Source organism: Pleurodeles waltl, chromosome 4_2, assembly GCF_031143425.1.
Source record: "Pleurodeles waltl isolate 20211129_DDA chromosome 4_2, aPleWal1.hap1.20221129, whole genome shotgun sequence".
Taxonomy (NCBI): Eukaryota; Metazoa; Chordata; class Amphibia; order Caudata; family Salamandridae; genus Pleurodeles; species Pleurodeles waltl.
The window spans coordinates 511,325,107-511,342,413 of NC_090443.1; the positions used below are offsets into that span (position 1 = coordinate 511,325,107).

At 48.7% G+C, this 17,307-nt stretch overlaps 1 protein-coding gene across 3 annotated transcripts in view; it reads left to right on the forward strand.

The window, feature by feature from the left end:
• TPR (translocated promoter region, nuclear basket protein) overlaps positions 1-17,307 on the forward strand; it is a 920,136-nt gene that overhangs the window by 526,056 nt on the left and 376,773 nt on the right. The gene's annotated exons all lie outside the window — the stretch shown is intronic.

Genomic DNA, 17,307 nt, shown 5'->3' on the forward strand with positions numbered 1-17,307 from the left:
TGAGAAATCGTTCCAGGCTAACGACCAGAGCTGCTTCTTGCCCTCTGCATCGTTACTGCCCCACTGGACTCTTGAACTGCAGCATCACCCAGCGATATTAGACAGCCTTCACAGCTTGACTGACCAGCCCCTCTCTCCCCTTTCAGGGTGCCCTTGAGGGCTGGGCCTCTTGTTCACCCATAATCCTTGCTCTGGTTTATGGCACAGGCACCCTGGGCTGGATGGGACTGTGCCTAATTTAGCACACCTGCAGTCTCAGGACCACTAGATCTCAGCATGCCACCTGGTCTCCTGAAAGCTGCTTGGGCTCACAGCGTCATGACACTTTTGCTTCCTTGCTCTATAACGCATTATAGCTTAGCACGTAAACTGACACAGGTAATTAGGCAAACAGAGGGAAAGCAGGTGACTCCCCCACCCTTACCACTGAACCAGGCACAAGCCACACCAACCTATAGGCTGGCTGCTTCTGTGCGCCGAAAGACCTCACACTACATGCACTTCATACACTCCCCTACTTTGGCTTCAGCGTGCACAGTGCTGTGGACACAAACACTTCTATTACGCTATAGCACTGTTGATGTGCCACTTAAATCTTGACCCTTAGCATGTTTTGATGCTTTGGCCTGTAGTTGTTCCTGCCCTCTTCTGCGCGCTCCAACAGCCCTGCCAAGTACTACACATCAAGCGTTACTCTAATGCATTTCAGTGTGGTGGTCCGCATCACCGCACTGAAATTCATTAATCACTCATTATAGCGCTGCTCAGTTGTAATGTGATTAGAGAGCCATGCAGTGCACACTCATTCAGCCTTGTTAATAGTGCTCAGCACGTGTTGTATGGACCTGGAGCGGTAGGCTCACTGCTAATAATTGTTCATTTTAATTATAATACGACACAGTACTGTCACTTTTGAAATAATACAGTCAGCGGCCTATTTGTGGCAGAGTCCAAGAGTCTGCTGAGATTCAGATTGCTATAATTAAAGGCTGACTGGCAGTCGAGGGATCTGTGTTGGGGGGCTTGGTTTTTGATCAGGTTACAAGAGCACTAGGTTAGTGAAGTTCCCTTCCATTTCTGGTACTTTGCAGCAGTTTAAAGATCTTCTAAGAGTTTCTTGTGGCTCAAGTGGGCGTCATTTCTGATATGTTTCCCACATCTTCATTGCTTTATTTTGCTGGCAGGAAAGTGTCACTCGTAGTTCTTGAAATTTCACTCATAATTACACTCAAATTATGAAAATGTCACACATAGCAATCTGAAACCTTAGCTGCTATTCTCTAATACAAAAGTTGCTCCAATTGTTCTAGCTAGTGCGTCAGAGCAATGTAGGGCTTGCCTGAGGGGAGGAAACTGCTCCAGGAAGGTACAGGGCCACAAGCAGCACAGACCTACTCAGCCGCCTAAGCATCACCCATACTCCTCCCCTAGCGTGGACCTCCTACTGGAGTTATTGCTGCCAGGAGCTGCACCACACTGCTCACCTTACTCCTTAGTCTTGCCTGGCTGTCTCCACTGCCCGCTTGCTCATTGCTCGCATAGATGCCTCATGGAGTAGAGGACAAGGGCAAGCAAAGGTAGTAAAGTAGTTTCGGCTGACCTCTGCCGAGGAGCCCAGAAATAGGAAGGTTGAATACTCCTCACAACTCCTCTGCGATGAAGTGGTGAACTCAGCCTTTTATGCACTTCATTGAAAGGCCACTCCAACCACTCAATCTCGTCACATGCTCATACTTCCTCACAAGCAGGAGGGGTATGGAAAGTGACTTGGTAAATTAGAAGGGTTACTCTGCATTATCCTCTACTGAAACCCCGCACCCCCTTTCAGTTGGGTAGCTGTTCTTACTACATCTGCCACTCAATGGAATATAGAGAGATCTAGACTTTAACCCTTATCTGAAATTCCATTTGCTTGGCTGGAGCTGGTGGCCCTTGAATCGGGAACAATCTCCTTATGTGTGTCTAGGGACATTCCCAGTGCCAGTTAAGACTCTATTTTCTTGTGCTAGTACTAATGCCTGCAGTGGGAGCCCATTCATGGCCTGACAGTGCAACTTCCACAGGAACATCTTGACTTTCACTGCTGAATACTTTAGCTGCACCCATAACACTTTACCACCTATAAAGGGACTCCTAAGGTGTATTGGCACCCTAACTAGCACTAGGCCCAACCCCTCCATCTCCTGGGTTGTGTTTAGAGGGCTCATCATTCTCTCCTTCTGTGGAGACTGCTTACTGGATAATTGGCTCCCATCCTCCAGGCCAGGTTACCACTGGGAAGTTACTGAAAGCATCTCAAAATCTTTTGTAAAGGTTGGGACCTACGTGGATTTCCTTGATCAGGTACGCAGTTGGATTATTGAGCACATTTCTTAAATAATTACCTGTAGTCAGTCATTAACTTAAAAGAGCTGGAAAATATTTGTTACATTATTGTAACTTTGCCTCATCCTTTCTGATGCAGTCTTACAACTGCAGATGCTTCACCTTCAGAATATTCCCTGACGTCAGACTGAATCCTGACATGTTGAAATCAACAGCTCCTTCTCATCGTTAAGTAGCCCCATCTGGCTTTCAGTGCCCTTGCACAGCCCTGGAAGTGATGGAGCAGAACTGCATGTAGGAGCCACCCCAAGTGCTGCCAAAAATCCCTTTCTTTGTTGATTCCCAAATCACAAGACAGTTTGCCCCATATGACAGGATTGAAGCCATGATATAACTGCAGAAAGCCCATATCTGTCAGATTCCCCCACCCCCAAATGTGTCTGATGCTTCACATTCCTGTGAGAAATGTGCCCTGATGCATCCTAAGGCGATCAGAGAACACAAAGCGAAGTTGTATGTATCAGAGCAGAAGAAACTTTCAGAGCAGCAAACCTCTCCGGCTGCATGTGGGGGGCTGTTATTACACCAACTCCCAGTCCTGCTCAGTGAAAATCTAATGCATTTCACAAGCGCAACAAGCACGATTAGACTCACTACTCAGTCAGGATAGAAGCCAGATGGCACGGTAAGGTCCTTCTCCTCCAGGATCCACTGACTTTGAAATTATTCTCATGCTGGCCCTGGGTTATACTGAATTTCCCAGGTCATCAACCTTGCAGCAGATTGAGACCTTCAAAGAAGTAATTTACAAGAATCTTCAGGCTCATTCTGGAATGCCTTGATGCCGTACGGAGCCACAGGGGGCCACAAGTTGCACTTAAGCCAACTGGTACACACTTGAACTCTGCTCAGTGCGCATGCTGCTGGCCTGCAGTGCAATCTGAAGTACAGGCAACACTGGCAGGCGCGGTTGGCCATTTAGAAGGGAGAGCGTGTCCCCTATACGCTAGTAGTGATCATTTGTGTCTTGATGTAAGTGGTGCTGATGGGATATGTAATCCCATTGTTTGATAGATGTGGTCCTTGTAAGGAAATGCCTCCTTGGCATGGTTACCCCCGACTTTTTGCCTTTGCTGATGCCAAGTTATGATTTGAAAGTGTGCTGAGGCCTGCTAACCAGGCCCCAGCACCAGTGTTCTTTCCCTAAAGCTGTACCTTTGTTTTCACAATTGGCACACCCTGGCATCCAGGTAAGTCCCTTGTAACCGGTACCCCTGGTACCAAGGGCCCTGATGCCAGGGAAGGTCTCTAAGGGCTGCAGCATGTCTTATTCACCCTGGGGACCCCTCACTCAGCACAGACACACTGCTTGCCAGCTTGTGTGTGCTGGTGGGGAGAAAGTGACTAAGTCGACATGGCACTCCCCTCAGGGTGCCATTCCAACCTCACACTGCCTATGGCATAGATAAGTCACCCCTCTAGCAGGCCTTACAGCCCTAAGGCAGGGTGCACTATGCCATAGGTGAGGGCATAGGTGCATGAGCACTATGCCCCTACAGTGTCTAAGCAAAACATTAGACATTGTAAGTGCGGGTAGTCATAAGAGTATATGGTCTGGGAGTCTGTTATACACGAACTCCACAGCACCATAATGGTTACACTGAAAACTGGGAAGTTTGGTATCAAACTTCTCAAAATAATAAACCCACACTGATGCCAGTGTTGGATTTATTAAAAAATGCACACAGAGGGCATCTTAGAGATGTCCCCTGTATTTTTCCCAATTGTTCAGTGCAGTACTTACCTGCAATACCTTTCAAATTACATATTACATGTAGAATTTGAACCTGTGGTTCTTAAAATAAACTAAGAAAAGCTATTTTTCTATAACAAAACCTATTGGCTGGATTTGTCTCTGAGTGTGTGTTCCTCATTTATTGCCTGTGTATGTACAACAAATGCTTAACACTACTCCTTTGATAAGCCTACTGCTCGACCACACTACCACAAAATAGAGCATTAGTATTATCTCTTTTTGCCACTATCTTACCTCTAAGGGGAACCCTTGGACTCTGTGCATACTATTCCTTACTTTGAAATAGTGCATACAGAGCCAACTTCCTACACCCTTACAGATCCACAGATGCGCTACTGGGTACCTGGTCCAAACCCAGCACAGGGGCTTCTGTGAACAAGACAATCACCTGCCACCATCGCCTTGCTCTGGGCGACCCTAGTTTTATGGGGCAACACCTCACCCCTGAGAGCTTGGTTATCCAGTCCCCCACCTCCCATGGCGCGTTCGCCTCTGCACCCCCAGGTAGGGAATCCAAAAGGCTGGGCGCACTTGGGAAGAATGTTTCCTTTCACCATCCTGGGTTGCAGTCCGTGAACACTGCATGCCTTTTGGTTTGTTCTCACACGCTGTGAGATAAGGTGGGGCAAGTGCTGCCACAGGTCCCGAAGGAGGCCCATGCTGTTCTTTCCCCAGCAGTTGCTGATGAGAGAGGCGCAGCAAAGTTCACAATTCGATGTGGACTGGACACACCTACTTACTGGGCAGAGCAGTTGCATAGTCAGTGGCTCTGAGCTGCCACACCTGGTTGAGGACATCTGGCTTTTCAGGGAAAGTCCAAGCCAATCATGGACATGCCCTTTGATGGCACCCGTCTCTTTGGAGAAAAAGCAGACTCTGCACTTGAGCGATTCAAGGATTCTTGTGCTCCAGCTAGGTCCTTGAGCACTCTACTCTGTAACCCAAAAGGATTAGTGGCAGATTAGTATAGGGGAAAATGGGTAGTGTTTGTTTAGGGAGGTATGAGTTAATTTGAGAAGAAGGCATGTGAGTCTGTTAGTTGGATTGAATAGAATAATGGAGGGATATAGGAAGTAAGAATCCAGAAGTGTTAATTGGGAGATCATAGTAGTAAGATGAGGTTTGGGAGGAGTAAAGGAGCTGGAGGAGGGTAGAGTCTGTAGAAGCGAACTTGGAAGATCATAGTATTAGAACAGGTTTGGTATGAATCAGTTCAGATAGAGGTTGCGGGTCAAACTGATAGGAGTAGGGTAATGGTGAGACAGAGTAAAGCTTTTGAGCATTTAGGGGAGCCTCTGGCACCAGAGAAGCAGATCCTGATGACCTAAAAAGATCAAGGACACAGAAGAGCCCCGAAACCAGAAGCAGAAGAGGAGAAAAGAAGCAGCTGATCTGAGAACAACCCTGCTGGCCTATCTGCATTCCTTGTAGACCCGTCCTGCAGCTGTGACTCCAGAAACCCAGGTGGACTGCCTACCTTCAATAAAGACTCCAGACCTCCCGTGAACAGCAGACCTGTTATCCAGCAAACTCCATAAGAAGGGACACTGAAGCCTCAAACTGCCAAACCTTGACAACTGAAGTCACCACTACACCCCCATCTCCGACCCAAGTTGAAGTGGACCAGCGGTGCCCCAAGGTTCCTTTACCATCATGGTTTCACCCCTCCTGAACTCCCTGGTGCCACCTGCAGCCTCTGCACACACCCCCTGCAGCCTCTGCACGCACCCCCCCCCCCCCCTCTCACAACCGATCCAGTCAGAAAAAATACACCTAAGGGCACCTCTGCACCAGTTGTCCCTGGTCCATGGAGAAGAGGACCAAAGGTGCCTACCTGTGCCCACGTATCGTGAGGCTGAGCCTTTCTGTTGGTACAGCCTGACTGGCCCCATTGTCGGAGCCTGCAGCCTCTTTTCGCAGTGACTGATCCCTTAGGAACGCATTGGGCACCCGACACTGCTTTGCACTCTGCACCAGTCTGCCCCCATGCCGCTGAGGGTGTACTGTAGGTACTGCCTTGGACCTTGCCCACTACTCACCTTAACTGCTGGAGATCGGCCTTGTAAATCACTGCACTCTGTTTGCAGAGCTTGTTTTCCTCCCATAGGATAACATTGCAGAACCCAGAAATTGCACTGTGTCCACTTTTTTAAAGTGAAAAGAATTCCTATTTAAAAACATAGGTTTCTTAAACGTCTTACACATGTTTCCTCCATCTCCATTCAAATGCCCCAATGGGAGTAGATATATATATATTTTTTTTAACCTTTTGATGTGCGCTGCCTCTCCACAATTGTCCTGACAGGCTTCTTACTTTAAAGACTGCCTTCCCTGTGGCCATCACATCTGCTAGCAGAGTTGAGTGAGCTGGAGGCTTTCTCATCCAAGTCTCTGGACCTTTCTGTCTATCCTGATAAAGTGGTGCTTCGCACTAGGGCCTATTCTCTGCCAAAAGTTGTTATGCCCTTTCATGTAGGCCAATCCCTCTTCTTGCCTAATTGTTGCACCTCCTGCATCCCTCTAAGGAAGAAGACTTCACCGCCTGGACCCGAAAAAGAGCTTTTGCGTTAGACCTTGATCATACAAGTTAGTTCAGGGCAGACGATCAGCTGTCGGTTATGTGGGTGTGAAGAAAGGTCAGGCAGTGCAGAAACAGATCATCTCCAGATGGGTTGAACTGTAAAAAGATCTGCTATGCACTGACCAAGAGGCAACCCTCTGCTGCTTATTCTACCAGAGTCAAAGCAGCAACCACTGCATTGGCACTCTGAGTTCCTATCTGCCAGGCGACCATGTGGGCATCCCTGTGTAAGTTTACCAAACACTACTGCCTGGACAGTCAATTCTGGAGGGACAGGCACTTTGCTAGTTCGGTCCTGCAAGACTTTCTATTATGTACTTGGTTCGTAGACTCGCCTAGGTTTATGGTATTTCTTGGGTATCTTTTCAAAGGGAAGGAATCTGCAACTAAGTCTCTTAGATAAACAAGTTATCTAACTTTGGTAGCTCCTTCTCTGGTAGATACATATTCTAGTTGCAGATTCTGTACCAACCCAGCCATCCTCCCCACTATGCAACCTGATTTCTAGGAGCAAGGACTTCCTTTTCAGGGCCTAAGTTTAGATGGCTCTGTGCTTCTGGTGTGGAAAGTTGTGAAAGAAACTGACGTCAGTGCTGGGGTGGCACCAATATAGGAAACTGGCCCCTTGTTTGCAGAACCCCCACATTTTTGCCTGATATCTGATGCTAACTTGACTGTGCTGGGCTCCTGCTAACCAGGCGCCAGCACCTGTGTTCTTTCCCTAAAAACTGCACCTTTGTTTCACAATTGGCACAACCCTGGCACACAGTTATGTCCCTTGTAAAAGGTACCATGGTACCAAGGGCACTGGGGCCTGGGAAGGGCCCCCAAGGGCTGCAGCATGCATTATGCCGCCCTGGGGGACCCTCACCAAGCACATGCACACTGCCAGTGCTGCTTGTGTGTACGCTGGTAGGGAGTAAAAGACAAAGTCGACATGGCACCCCTCTGAGTGCCTGGCCCACAAATCACAGCATGTGGCAAAGGTAAGACACCCCTCAAACAGGCCTTACAGCCCTAAGGCAGGTTGCACTATATTACAGGTGAGGACAGTTTTATAAGCAATATGCACCTACAGTGTCTAATTCCATTCTTAGACATTGTAAGTGCAGTGTGGCCATACTTAGTATATGGGCTGGGAGTTTGTCATTACGAACGCCACAGCTCCATAATGGGCTCACTGAAGTCTGGGAAGTGTGGTATCAAGCGTCTTAGCGCAATATACTCCCACTGCTGCCAGTGTTGAATTTGTTGTAAAATTCACACAGAGGGCATCTTAGAGATGTCACCTGTATTTTACCCAATCCTTTAGTGCAGGACTCCCCAGTCCGTGCTTGTTTGCCACGAAGACAGGTTTCTCACCCCATGGGGTTGAGAGCCTTTGTGCTCTGAGGTAAAAAACCAAGCCTGCAGTTGGTAGAGGAGCTTCACACCTTCCCCCTCAGCCCCCCTTTGCAGGAACTTTAACACTTGGTGGTGAGCCCCAAAGGCTCAGGCCTCCTGTTAGTGCCCCAGGGCACTCCAGCTTGTGGAGATGTCCCACCCCACCCCCGAACAAAGCCCGATTTGTGGCACCAAGTCTGGTGAGAAACTTGGGGAAAAACAAGGAGTGACCTCTTTGGCTGGGACCACCCCTAAGGTGTCAAGAGCCGAAGTGACCCCCTCCCTGAAGAGTCCTCCATCTTGGTTTGAAAGAAGAGGACCGATAGGGTTCGATCTGTGTCCCAGACCCCCCCCCCCCCAACCCCCCTCCTCCCCAAAGGGAGGGTGTAGTCAACCTCTGGGACAGTAGCCATTGGCTTCTGCCTCCTGTAACGCCCCTAAATCCTGGATTTGGGGGCCTCCCTGAACCCAGCTCTCCAGATGCCTGGTGACCAAGAAGGACTGCTAAGCTGTCCCCCCAGCAGATGAGACTGAAGGCACCAACTGGCTTGGCCCCACCCCTACAGGCATGTCTCCAGCTTCTGAAGCCCTGCTACATAAAGGCGACTCATCCAGCAGGACCAGCGACCTCTTAAAAGCCTCAAGAGGACTGCCTGTTCCCCAGAGGACCAAGATCTCCTGTGGACAAGTGTCCCAGTCCAGAAAAACTCCAGCAAAGGACTACAGAACTGCCCCAGAGCTGCGAGTCCTGCCTACTCTGCACCTGTTGCCCACAACCTGTGTCCAAGGGGCTCAACTGACTAGAGCTGGTCCCCAGGTGTTTCTGACCTAGTGTCCGCCCTGGGTTGACCCCTCGTGTCCAACACGGACGCCTGCAGCCTAAATCTGGAGGACCCTCCCCCCCCCCCCCCCCCCCCCAATCCTTGGGGAATCAGACTACTGGTCCAGCAACGTTCAGCAGGTGGCCCTCCTTGTCCAGCCTGTGACTCCAGGGGAACCCTTACTGAAAAGCATTGAGAGCCTGATGCTGCGTTTGCACCCTGCACCCGGCCGCCCCTATGCTTCTGATGGTGTGTTTGGTGTCAACCTGGATGCGCCACCCATCCCCCCCCGCACACCCCCGCGACTGACTATAAACTTGTATGTTCTGAGCATTAACCCACACCATAATACTTAAAAGTAAGTGTTTTTGATTTTTTTTAAATTTTATTTAAGATGACTTAAGTTGCATAGTGGTAGGTTGGTTATCTGTTAATACTCGCAGCACACTTTGCATGCATTGAAACAATAAGGACTGGACACGTTCTTTATATAAAGCTAGTGCTTCTTTAGCCTGATCTGTTGCTTAGTGATGTTGTTCATTGACATGTGCTTAACATTTCGGTATTGTTGCAAGCTATTCACCTCTGATACACTAAGTTAATTTCTCAGATGTACTTTAGTGACAAATTCACGTTTACTGTTTGCTAGTAACACATCGATCCATTCTCATGTATTGGTGGCACTATTAATGTTCTAAAAAAATCATGAGGCTAGTTCATAGGTCCAGAGCATTGCCATTAGGTTGAGTAGATGTTTCAAGTCACTAGTTGTTCAAGACTGGTAACTTTGAAGATTGTTTTAAGTCCTAGGCATATGTTAGCTGTACTGTGAGATCTGAATGCTGGGTGGGCTCAGTACCAAAGAATACTGGCTGGATGTCATCCAGGTTTCAGAGAAGAGCGCATGAGTGTAGGAAAGTGCCCCTTTTTTTACATGGTCTTTTTTTTTCTTTTTGCCTGGTATCTGATGCAATTTTGACTGAACGTGCACTGGGTTCTTGCAAACCATTTACCCAGTGCCAGATCTCTTTCCCTAAAACTGTGCAATTGTTCCCCAGTTGGCAATAACTGAGTCCCTCCCCCCCGGGAACCAAAGAGGGTTCCCAGGGCTGCAGCCTGTTTTGTGCCACCCTCAGACTTCTCAAGTAGCACATGCAAACTGCTGTTGCAAGCTGTATGTCCTGGTGCGGCTAAAAGTGAAAACATGACGTGGCACACAACCTAAGTGCCATGTCCCATAACACTGCATGCAGTATATGTAAGCTACACCTACAGCAGGCCTTACTGCCCTAAGGCAGGGTGCATTATATTACATGGAAGGACATACCTGGAAGAGCAGATATACCCCTGCTATGTCTTTGTCAATTCTTAGACTTAGTGAGTGAACAGGGTAGCCATTTAGGTTTGTGCTGGACACTGGTCAATATGAGTTCCCCAGCTACATAATGGCTTCACTGAAGAAAGGTATGTTTGGTATCAAACATCTCATATTAAGCTCTCACTGATGCTCGTGATGGACATATTAATACATGCACCCGGAGGACACCTTTGAGGAGCCCCCTGAAAAATGTACCTGTATGCTGGCTGACTAGTTCTAACTGGCTTCTCACCTCCAGACACGTTTCTGACCCCCAGAGGTGACAGCTTTCGCTTTCAGGTGGACATAATCTAAGCCTGCTCTGGCATGGCTATCACGCCCCTCCCAACAGGATGACTGACAAATCTGCATTCCAAAGCAGGGAGCTCCAAAGAAGCACATCGCCCTAGATATGTATATCTGGCTTCCCTCAAAGGAGAGAATGCTGACACAACACTCTTCAACCCCCATCAACTCCCAAGATCCATTTGGCACCAGGACAGGTGGGAAAATTAGTAGCCAGAGAGGCGTGCCATTCTCTCTGGTCTGGCCCACCCCTACGGTGAGCTGCCTGATGTGGACTCAATTTTTTTGAAAGTCTGCCATCTTGGTGATGGCAGAGCTCGAAACTCTAGGACAGGGTTGTAGGAAGTTGGCTCTGTATGTGCTATTTCAAAGTAAGGAATAGCATGCACAGTCCAAGGGTTCCCCTTAGAGGTAAGATAGTGGCAAAAAGAGATAATACTAATGCTCTATTTTGTGGTAGTGTGGTCGAGCAGTAGGCTTATCCAAGGAGTAGTGTTAAGCATTTGTTGTACATACACACAGGCAATAAATGAGGAACACACACTCGGAGACAAATCCAGCCAATAGGTTTTGTTATAGAAAAATATCTTTTCTTAGTTTATTTTAAGAACCACAGGTTCAAATTCTACATGTAATATCTCATTTGAAAGGTATTGCAGGTAAGTACTTTAGGAACTTTGAATAATTATAGTAGCATATATACTTTTAACATAAAACACAAATAGCTGTTTTAAAAGTGGACACTGCAATTTTCACAGTTCCTTGGGGAGGTAAAGTATTGTTATTTTTAGCAGGTAAGTAAATCACTTACAGGTCTCAGTTTTGGGTCCAAGGTAGCCCACCGTTGGGGGTTCAGAGCAACCCCAAAGTTACCACACCAGCAGCTCAGGGCCGGTCAGGTGCAGAGGTCAAAGAGGTGCCCAAAACACATAGGCTTCAATGGAGAGAAGGGGGTGCCCCGGTTCCAGTCTGCCAGCAGGTAAGTACCTGCGTCTTCGGAGGGCAGACCAGGGGGGTTTTGTAGGGCACCGGGGGGACACAAGTCAGCACAAAAAGTACACCCTCAGCAGCGCGGGGGCGGCCGGGTGCAGTGTGTAAACAAGCGTCGGGTTCTCTGTAGGTTTCAATGGGAGACCAAGGGGTCTCTTCAGCGGTGCAGGCAGGCAAGGGGGGGGGGGCTCCTTGGGGTAGCCACCACCTGGGCAAGGGAGAGGGCCTCCTGGGGGTCACTCCTGCACAGAAGTTCCGTTCCTTCAGGTGCTGGGGGCTGCGGGTGCAGGGTCTTTTCCAGCTGTCGGGACTTTAGGTTCAGGCAGTCGCGGTCAGGGGGAGCCTCGGGATTCCCTCTGCAGGCGTCGCTGTGGGGGATCAGGGGGGACAACTTTGGTTACTCACGGTCTCGGAGTCGCCGGAGGGTCCTCCCTGAGGTGTTGGTTCTCCACCAGTCGAGTCGGGGTCGCCGGGTGCAGTGTCGCAAGTCTCACGCTTCTTGCGGGGATTTGCAGGGGTCTTTAAATCTGCTCCTCTGTAACAAAGTTGCAGTTCTTTTGGAGCAGTGCCGCTGTCCTCGAGTTTCTTGTCTTTCTTGAAGCAGGGCAGTCCTCTGAGGATTCAGAGGTCGCTGGTCCTTGGGAAAGCGTCGCTGGAGCAGGTTTCTTTGGAAGGCAGGAGACAGGCCGGTAGGTCTGGGGCCAAAGCAGTTGGTGTCTTCTTTTCTTCCTCTGCAGGGTTCTTTCAGCTCAGCAGTCCTCTTCTTCTTGTAAGTTGCAGGAATCTAAATCTTTAGGTTCAGGGAAGCCCTTAAATACTAAATTTAAGGGCGTGTTTAGGTCTGGGGGGTTAGTAGCCAATGGCTACTAGCCCTGAGGGTGGGTACACCCTCTTTGTGCCTCCTCCCAAGGGGAGGGGGTCTCATTCCTATCCCTATTGGGGGAATCCTCCATCTGCAAGATGGAGGATTTCTAAAAGTTAGTCACTTCAGCTCAGGACACCTTAGGGGCTGTCCTGACTGGCCAGTGACTCCTCGTTATTCTCATTATTTCCTCCGGCCTTGCCGCCAAAAGTGGGGGCCGTGGCCGAAGGGGGCCGTGGCCGAAGGGGGCGGGCAACTCCACTAGCTGGAGTGTCCTGCGGTGCTGGAACAAAGGGGTGAGCCTTTGAGGCTCACCGCCAGGTGTTACAGCTCCTGCCTGGGGGAGGTGTTAGCATCTCCACCCAGTGCAGGCTTTGTTACTGGCCTCAGAGTGACAAAGGCACTCTCCCCATGGGGCCAGCAACATGTCTCTAGTGTGGCAGGCTGCTGGAACCACTCAGCCTACACAGATAGTTGGATACAGTTTCAGGGGGCACCTCTAAGGTGCCCTCTGGGGTGTGTTTCACAATAAAATGTACACTGGCATCAGTGTGCATTTATTGTGCTGAGAAGTTTGATACCAAACTTCTCAGTTTTCAGTGTAGCCATTATGGTGCTGTGGAGTTCGTGTTTGACAAACTCCCAGACCATATACTCTTATGGCTACCCTGCACTTACAATGTCTAAGGTTTGGCTTATTTTGTTCTCACCAGCACCCACAAGCTGGCTGAGTGAGGGGTCTCCAGGGTGGCATAAGACATGCTGCAGCCCTTAGAGACCTTCCCTGGCATCAGGGCCCTGGGTACCAGAGGTACCAGTTACAAGGGACTTACCTGGATGCCAGGGTGTGCCAATTGTGGATACAAAAGTACAGGTTAGGGAAAGAACACTGGTGCTGGGGCCTGGTTAGCAGGCCTCAGCACACTTTCAATTCAAAACATAGCATCAGCAAAGGCAAAAAGTCAGGGGGTAACCATGCCAAGGAGGCATTTCCTTACAAGGGCTATCCCTCAAGAAGTGGTGATATAGGGGATGTAGTTACTCCAGGGGTAAGTAGCTCATTGGCTACTATCAAACACTCCCCTAACACCCATAAATTCAGTATTTAGGGGACCATGTGTTAGCAGAAAATCAGATTCCTGCTGTAGGGCACCCCAGAGAAACAAAAGGCATCAATTGAAGACCAGTGACTGACTCTGCATCAACCCTGCCAGCTGACTTCGACAATTACAAGAAAGATGCCTCTTTGTAAGTTTCCCCACTGTGACCTCCACACAGATGCATGCAGCCTCTTTCAGCAGGCCCCCCTCAACTGCCTCTGGTGAAGGCAACCCGATGGTCTACTGCACCTGTATGCCCCGGACCGAGGAGAAAAGGACTCCTGGTGTCTCTGCTTCCCCCAGGCTCGTGAGACTTGAGCCCACTTGTTTGTTCATCTGGACTGGTCCCCCATTCCACACCTGAAGCATGTTTCTGTGGGCTACACTCCACCGCTACTGGTGGCGGAATCCTGAGGGTCCAAGAATCCTCTGCACCCTAATGCCCCAGACCAAGGAGAAGACCACTTGTGTCCCTACACCCCGGAGCATCGCAAGAATCAAGCCCACCTGGTGGCTCACACTGACTAGTCTCAGTTCTAACTTGCAGCCTCTTTCTAACCGGACTGATCCCTATTGACCAACATTAGGCACCTGACACCAAACTACACTTCTTCACCCGGCCGCCCCAGTGCCACCCGGTGAGACCTGTTGTTGGGACCTTGATCCTTGCCTAATACTTACCTTAAGTCCAGGAGATTGGTGTAAGTCACTGTACTCTACCTGTTTACCCTATTTGTTTTTCCTTCAGAGGATAACATTGCAGCTTTCAGGAATTGCACTGTGGACTTTTCTAAACTGGAAAAAAATGTCTTACAAAACTTACCTGAACCTTTTGATTCTAGTGCCAAAACACATATAAAGATGTTATTTAAGGAAATTGGTGTCAATCTCCTTAGTGAGACATCTTATTTATTGACTGTATTTGCAGATGTTTCACTTCTCTCTGATAAGCCTAAGCTGTTTGTCCACACTACCTGCTAAAAGAGCACATTGGGGCTGCTAGAACAATCCCTTGTCCACTAGTATGGTAACCCCTGAACTCTTTGCTCAATATATCTCATTTTGATATATAAAGAACCTGCTTCCTGCAATGAGTGGTCACTTGTAAAGCAAAAACGTGACCAGCGGCAGACCCTGCTCCCTTCACCATGCCCAACTGATGAGGGTGACTGACGTGTCCCTCCTGGGTTGAGGAAGTCCTCTGGAAGAGGTAGGGATCGGAACACTCTACTCTCCAGCTGAAACCTGGCTCTATATCATTCTGGACTTGCAGGCTACCTGCCTAGCATTGAAGACCTTCTGTATGCTTCAAACGAATGGTGAAGCAGGTTCCCACGAACAACACCATGGCCATGTAGTACTGCAACAAGATGGGCCGAGTGGGGACCTGTGCAGAGGCACTGCGGGTCAGGAGTGTCAAGGCATTGTGAACTTTCTGGTAGGATCTTTTAATACCAGGAAGGACAAGATCAGCTGGTGATGCCTGATGGATCACAAGCAGTGGTTGCATCCAGAGGTGGTGCAGGACCTCTTTTAACAGTGAGAAGGACACAGATTAGATGTTTTTACAGCTATTAAGAACATAGGCCCTCATAAGTTTGGCGGTCGGTGGAGGCCGCCTGCCAAACTTGTATCGCTATCAGACTTCCTGTGTAGCCAGAACACCGCTGGGCCTCTTAGGAGTTCACTGCAGAGCCAGCGGGCGGTAACAGCGTTTCCGCCCGCTGGGCCTGCAGTGATCAGGGCCTTAACATTGATGCTGGCTTGTAATCGAGCCGGTGCCAATGTGGCAGTGCGGCGGGTGCAGCAGCCTCTAAATCGGGCAGTGGAAAGCGTGACGGGGCTGTCAGTGGGGGCCCCTGTGCTACCAATGCCAAGTACATAGGCATTGCAGGGCCCCCTCCTTTCGCCAGCCTTTGCATGGCGGTAGCCCCAGAAATGGGACTCGTAATCCCCAGGGCAATGCTGCAAGCAGCGCTGCCCTGGTGGTTTACAACCGCCGAGACACGCAGGCTGTCGACTGGCAGCAACCTGGCAGTCATAATGAGACCCATGGTGTCTAAACTTCTATGTTGGTGTTCCCAAGAACGCCATTTCTGGGATCCACATTCAGGCTAGAGTGGTGCATGGGACTCTTATCCACCCCTGCCTGGGTTCTGGAGAAGGTCTGGATTGGGCCAGGAAAGTGTGATACCTGGAACTTCTGAGCATTTGTCCTCTCTTCAGCTTAGCACTCCAGGAGGATCTTCTGTGTGTGAACCTGCACAATCTACACCTTGATCCGTGGAGATTGTGTGGTGGCCATTGACTGTGTTTGATCTACCTCCTGTAGTTGTCATCCTCACACCCTGGCATTCCTCTTCAAAGTCTCTGTTTATGCATTACACTGAGATACATTTATGGCCTGATGTGTAAGTTGCAATACCAACCACTTTCATGACAGCATGTTGGTTGGATGTTTTGTTGTTTGTATTATACTTGGTCCAGCAAGTTATTGCAGTGGTGTGCATTAAGCTATTTGCGGTCCCTTTCAGCCTCTTTACATTTGGCAGACCAACTCTTCATCAGTCTGTTGTGACGCAGTTTATTAAAGGTGTGAAGCACATGTTCCATCAAATGATTTGTGATGCCATAGCGGAATCTTAAATTGGTCTTGACAGTCTTCATGTGTACTCCCTTCGAGGGGGGGTGGGGACAGCTGATCATTGCATCTTCTGATTCTCAAAACTATCCTACTCATCACAATCACTTGAGCTTATCACATGAGTGAGCTCCAGGCTGTTCCGTTGCAGTCTCACCTATACGCTTTTCCAAGTCAAACTGATGTTGAGGACCATGCTTGCCTTTTTGCCTTAACTTGTGACACTTTTTTGATGTTCTTTGCCCTGCCTCATCCTTCAAATGAGGAGAGGCTCCATTGACTGAACCCCAAAATAACCTTTAATTTTTAAGTAGATTGAATGTAAGCCATAGAGTGGACGAGTAGCTTTTTGTTGAGTTCTCCGGGGCAAAGACAGGTAAGGTGGGGTAGAAAAGGTCAAAGTGAATAGTCTTCTTCATTAAGATCTGCTGCGCATCTAAGTAGTGGCATCTGGAAGTACTTGGGGCTCACTCCAGGGCCACTGCTATTGCCAATGCATTAGTTTGCCTAATGTCTGTTCTTGACATGTGGCAAGCTGTGACGTTGGCATCTGCGCACCCATTTAGGAAGCACTACTTCCTTGACAGCCTCATCCAACGGGAAGGTGAATTTCGTCTTTTTGGCCCGAGCACACTTCAAGATCTCCACCTTGAGAAGTACTACTTTGGTAACTCATGTAACGGTGAGGCGCCAGTGGTTAGAAGTATCCATCAGAAGTACAAGTTACTTTTGTAACTTTTTGGTCATTTTTAAAAACTGTCGCTTGATAGAATATCCATCAGAAAGTGTTACCGAAGGTAAGTACCTTTGTTTGACTCCTCTTTTCCATGAACTGTTTTGAGATCCTGACACTCCCTACTTCACACTGGTTTTTGCTACAGTCCTTCAGTCAGAAGCATGGGCAAAAGTAAGAACAGTTCAGAGTTAATATAGTGCCTCATGCAAAGGAGCTAAGTACACTAGTGAGGTATTATGTCCAGCCCAGAATGTCACATTTTTCTTTAGAACTTTTCATGTCGAAGAAATGTTACTTTCATTACTTGCATTTCAAAATCATCAAAACTGCTTAGGCATAGTGTTATAGATATATCTAAAGTGTATATGGTTTCTGAACCCCAGGCCTTC